This window comes from Rhopalosiphum padi, chromosome 1 (assembly GCF_020882245.1).
Source record: "Rhopalosiphum padi isolate XX-2018 chromosome 1, ASM2088224v1, whole genome shotgun sequence".
NCBI lineage: Eukaryota > Metazoa > Arthropoda > Insecta > Hemiptera > Aphididae > Rhopalosiphum > Rhopalosiphum padi.
Genome location: NC_083597.1, coordinates 46,205,852 through 46,211,851, shown reverse-complemented (window position 1 = coordinate 46,211,851; position 6,000 = coordinate 46,205,852). Strand labels below are relative to the sequence as shown.

The window sequence follows — 6,000 nt, the reverse complement described above, 5'->3', positions numbered from 1 at the left end:
TCCACTTGAACATTGTTAATTGTTATTTGTTAACATTAAAATTGGCGAAAACAAAGTTTATAAGTAGGTACCATGTACCGATGTCCGAAGACACATGTGTTATTGTCAATATTAGTTAAATGAGTTGCATATAGTACTGATTTATCAAGACTATACTTATTTGTAAATGTTTAAACATGACAAATGACAATATATAATATGTTGTATAATTATATATTATAGTTTATATATATAAGTACACATAAGAGTTAAGACTAGGGTTCCTGTAACTTGTAAGTTACTTTAAATGAATATTTTAAATTCTAAACGATGCAATAAATGTATTTATTTTACAAGATTTTACAATAATGTGTTTTTTTTTTATGTAGGTACTTAATAAGTAATTGAAAAAATACTTCGATTTTGAACTTTAAAGGTGGTTTGGAAAAATATTGATTCTAATTGGTTTTTTGGAGAGATCAACATTAAAAATTCCCACTTAAATTAATAACTGGGGGAAAAAAATTAAGAAAAAACAAGAAATTATACGCAAAACCAATTTTCCATACAATAAATTTTATTATTTTTGTTCTAACTCAAAAACGAATAATCGTAGGTTTAACCAGGCACGTAAACAAAAAAAAATTCGGGGGGTTACAAAACATAGCAATACAAATTGTGCCACAACATAATAAAACAATTTTTTCCTGGTTACTTGAAATTATTTGGTGGGGGGAGGGTGACCCCCACTGTATACGTGCTTGAGTTTAACCAAATATTTATATTAGCATTTCTTTCATACCTATGGTATAAATTTCAAAATATTTTGACACTATACACATGAGAAATATCGTGTATTCGTGTGTATAAAATATAATAAACATTAAAAATTTGAAGTACCAACAAATACTGAAAAATAACTTATATCCTTATTTTTCGTTTGAATATTGTTTATAATACAATGATTTCGTATGAATATTTTGTGTATTTACTATTTATCTTTAATTTTTTGGTTACAGATTACCGAAATACAGAATGATGAACTACCTACTTATGAGGAACCTTTTATTAAGTTTTTATGACTTAGTTATAAAAATTGAACATTTTAATACTTTTTCAATTACTAAAGTTTACAAATGTTTGTGATTTTAACGAGTTTTGTCAAACTAATTAAACTTAAGATGCTTTTTAAAAAAATTCGCTCCCTTGCATCTTTAATATTTTTGAATAGCTAAGTAATTACATTTATATGGAACAAGCAGTTTAAACAGAAAACATTTTTTATCGACATTCGACGTTATAAGAAAAACTTTAAAACTGCTAATGTTTAAAAACAATAAAAACAAAAATTATAAATAACTAAAAATACCCCAAAAGCCCAAAAGTGACAAAAATAGTTAGGTAGGTGGGTACATGCCTCGATGGTTGATAATTCTTGATATGCGCAGGTGACAGGTCTGATAAAAAAAAAAATTCTTCTCGAGACTTCAACGATTATTATCTACATATTATTTTGTGCTCGCACAAATATGACAGATAATATTATCTTAAATCGTGATACTATATTTAATATTTATGTACTATGTGCTTTGAGTACTTTGACCGTTCGACCATAAACGTTAATAATACACGTTATTAACTATCGTTTAGTTAAGTACCTATCGCTTGTTTGTAAATAATAAACTTTTATTATATATATTATATCATGTATGGTTCTTACAAAATTTGTTACTAGAATCGTAGCATACGAGTGAACTAGGGTCGATAAAAATCCCTGTACCTTTTGCCATTTAATAATATTCGTCGTACGAGCACGAACAGCCGAACGTCTTGGTCCATGCGCATCCAACAACTGAAGAAAACTACCATCAGCTGCGACTCTGGCCCCCATTATTCCATTTCGCAGTCTCCTCCTTGTCAGTCGTCATGTCAAATGACCTGAATCGACTCCGGCTGCTGGAGAGTGTGTTCAATAGAGTGACAGAGTTTGCCCGGACTGTGCACAGCATACTGCCCACCATCAGAGAGTGTGTTGAACTGCACGAGAGACTGTTAGACTCTATCGGTCGTATCCTATCCCTGTTGCGGCTCATACGTGACGGTCTTGTCGAACAAACGCCTGGGTTGACAAACGGACGGTCGAAGGGCTGACGGATAGGTGATACTATCCGGAGTCAATACGACTATTCCTAAGAGCTCAATTTGGTCACTTAGGTATATTATATATTTATTTTTTTCTTATGTAGGACTTTATAGTATCATACTACCATGACATATTACCATCTTTATTTCCTTAATTAGTTATTTCTCAAGGGTCAGTATTCTCTGAGACAATTTTTTCTTTAAAACAATGTTGGAATGAGATTTATGGATGTCATACAATTATTAAAACTTACCGTAACCTAATCCTTATATATTGTTAAAGTGTGTATTACAGAATTATTATCATTAGATAACATTTTTTTCTATTAAAATCTCATTTATAGGGTTTATTACCATTATTTTTGGTATTACAACTTACAACTCAAAAGCCATATAATCAGGAGTGAATTGGCATATTTTACGGCATATTTTCATAACACTATTTATAAAGAAATGAATGTATATGAAAAATTATTAATTTTATAAGTATATGGTGAATAGTGAGCAATGAGTATATCATTTTAATATCTATATTTTAGCTAATGACTTGTTGTCTGAGAATTAATGAATAAGCTGAATGAATAATTTTCTACCACAGCAAGGACATTTATTTGTGAGATACGGTTTAGGAAAATATGTATATTCAAAATGTTTTCCTTTACATCTTTGTATATAATATTCAACTTAAAAGCTTATACTTGCATTCAAATTTCTTTTTTGATTGCGTGTAAATTTGAAAAGTTATATGGTATTTAATATTCACGTTGATCATGTATAATTTCCTTTTATAATTCTTGTGAAAATGGGATCATTGTGTAAGTTCCATGTACAAAATAAAGTTACAAACACAAATACATTTGTATAACATTATAGGATATTTTTATTTTTTTTAATATTGTTTGTTTCAGGATTTATAATAAAAATAATAATAAACATAAATTAAATCTTTTTAAGACAAATAAAATATTAAGTACTTTATCAGGTATTAAAAAATGAATAAGTAATTGAAACAAATACTTTTTAAATATTTGATATATACAATAAAAAAAAATTATGATTAAGAATTATCTAAAATTTGGATAAAATGAGCATTTAGTGGAAATGTATAGTTAGATAGGAAATCTAGATAATGTGTGACTTTAATTTACTTTAATTATCGAGTATAATGTATAATAAATTAAATTTTTTTTTTTCCTTTCGGGATCAAGTATATAATATTATATTGATATTAGTATGTTATACCGAGAGGCGGACTGGCCTGTTGGGACATTGAAAATAGGCTTAATTGGTCGTAGGCTTTCTAAGGCTGGCTAGCTGTAAATTTATGAACTTTATACTAAAATAATATAATTATTAATATTAAAATAAATCTATTGAGGCCTATTATAATATATTTGTAAAATAGTTGTAAATGTGAGTTGTTACCAATAAAAAATAATGAAAATATAAATTTAATTCTATTCAGCACTGCTGTTTTTAACTTTTAATAAACGATTATAAGAATAATTTCATTTAAATTAATGTGGCATGAACTGAATGGTATTAAATTAAAATATATTTTATAGTAATTTTTGATTAACGTGTTATACAGTGAGACAACTACAGACTTAAAATCTTAAAAATTTAAAATGGCTAAACTTACATTTGAAAAACGGCACTTGGCGGTTTACTCTTTAATATACATTATGATATATTACAAGACTGTAATAGAATACACAAAAAATACATTTTATTACAGTATAGAAGTTTTTTTTAATTATTAACTTCTTGCCTTAAGAAAGAAGTTACCCAAATGTTAGTCTCAAATGCATAAAATATTATACATGATAGTGACCATTTAATGATATAATTAATTTGAATTGTACGTATTTATACTAATTTCTACCCTAATAATTTACAATATTGATTTAATATTTAAAAAAAAAAAAATATTTTTATTCACCTATTTTTTTTCTTGTCCACCTTTAGTTGGGCCAGTTAACTCTGTTTTCCCAATGAACCGGACACCCCCAGTACGTATCTGGTTACATTAATCAATTGTCAATGCCATAGCCAATATTTTATAACTATATTGTGATAAACATTAATAATATTACAAATTTATTGAATTGATATTTTAAAAAACAAATTTTGTTTGTCATAAAAATTATCTTCATTCTAAATCTCCATTTTGCAATTTTCTTCAAAGTAATTTGTTTCTAACTTTCATATTACCTAAACATTTGTTTATTTTTTCATTCTAAATTTTACAATCAAACAATGCTATTATATTAGTATTCTGTTCAGAAATGCAGTATTGCAGCTAAAATTAATCTTATTGGTATTTTTGATATGTTAAAAAAAAATAATCTTTAACCTAGTATGCAAAATTAATAAAGATGTTCCTACAGTTGACATTAATTTTCTCAAAACAATAACAGATAGTTTAAACATAAATGTTTTCTACATTTTTGTAAAGGTATCTACAACAATATCAATATTACTGAATCGATTTGCATTGTAAAAATGATATTTCTAGTATTAAATGAATATTTATGTATACACATTTTTACTTTATATGGTTTAATTTTTAAAAGTGGTAGTTTATTAAAACTAATTTTTAAGTATTTCAAATTTGTCAACAATTCTAATAAATACTTATGTATTTTTACAGATGCAATATTAGAAACTTCTTAGATAACGCATATCAAATGTGCAGTCAGTATTGTTTGAGGTAGTTTACAGTTATCATATTTTTTTATAAAAGTTTAAATTCTAAGTATTGTAAAAAAATAAAATGAAGACTGGTGATGTTTAATTGGACAAATTAATTTATGGCTACTGTATTTTTATTATTTTTTTCTAAATTTAAAATAATTGTTTATGTTTAAGGTTGTTAATTGATTATATAATAATATAATATATTCCCTATTGTACTTAAGTTTGTTATAATTTAACATATTAAAAAATTATGTATTTATTCTAATCATTACCTTTTAAAGTTTTAAATGGTCATAGTTCATTATTTTTATTTTTAAAATAAAAAAAATTCAGTGATTACTTTGGACTAGAAATACCTAACTGCTTCTATGTATGTGTACTAAATTCAAAGTTAGGTTAGGACGTTAGGTAACCCCTTATTGTGGTCGGGGAAGGGAAGTAAGGCCTTGGCTCTAATCCTCATACTTTTTACTTAAATTTGTGGCCTCCAGTTTGAAAAAATAGAATGGGAAAATAGGTTTTAAATTTATAGTTTCATAGCATTTATAACTTTATAAGTTAATGTTTTATAAAGAAAAATAACCTTTCAAAAGAAATTCCTTAGAAATAAAGTAGGTACCTAGTGATATAATTAATAATTTATAAACTGATAACTTATTAGTAATTATTACAGTCAAGCATATAATGTGTCAAATATGTTAAGACATGACATTGAAGTACAATAATACTTTTAAAAAACTGTAGAACTTCTGCCTTCTTTTTTGTTTTATGCACTTCTTATCGGCTTTAGCCATCATAATTTGCTCTTTTGAAGAGATGGCCCATTTAAATTTTTCAGTTGCTATGAATCTGTGTAATTTATAGACTACGATTTTTTTTCTGTTTCTAACAAAAATGCATAAATTTTTTGAAGTTCATTAATTTTGAATCAATTATTATGAACTATAAAAAATGGGTACCTATTTTAAAGACACTTGCAAATAGAAATGTATGATAAGAGTATCTACGCCACACCAGCATGTGTTGTCTCTGACTTACAAATGTAAAACATTGCATAAACTGTTTTGCGCGGGAAAGAATCGAGAAGGCTAAAGTCAATAGTCATAATAATTAAGAAAAAAAATTTTCACCACATAAAAAGAAGAATTTTGGCTATGAAATACTGTTTTTATTTTTTCG

At 26.3% G+C, this 6,000-nt stretch overlaps 1 long non-coding RNA gene across 1 annotated transcript; it reads left to right on the top strand.

The window, feature by feature from the left end:
* The first annotated feature begins 1,004 nt into the window (after positions 1-1,004).
* LOC132932218 (uncharacterized) lies at positions 1,005-5,036 on the top strand. Its single transcript, XR_009662830.1, has 2 exons — positions 1,005-2,193; positions 4,775-5,036. It is a non-coding gene; the product is annotated as an uncharacterized LOC132932218 (long non-coding RNA).
* Positions 5,037-6,000: the final 964 nt, after the last annotated feature.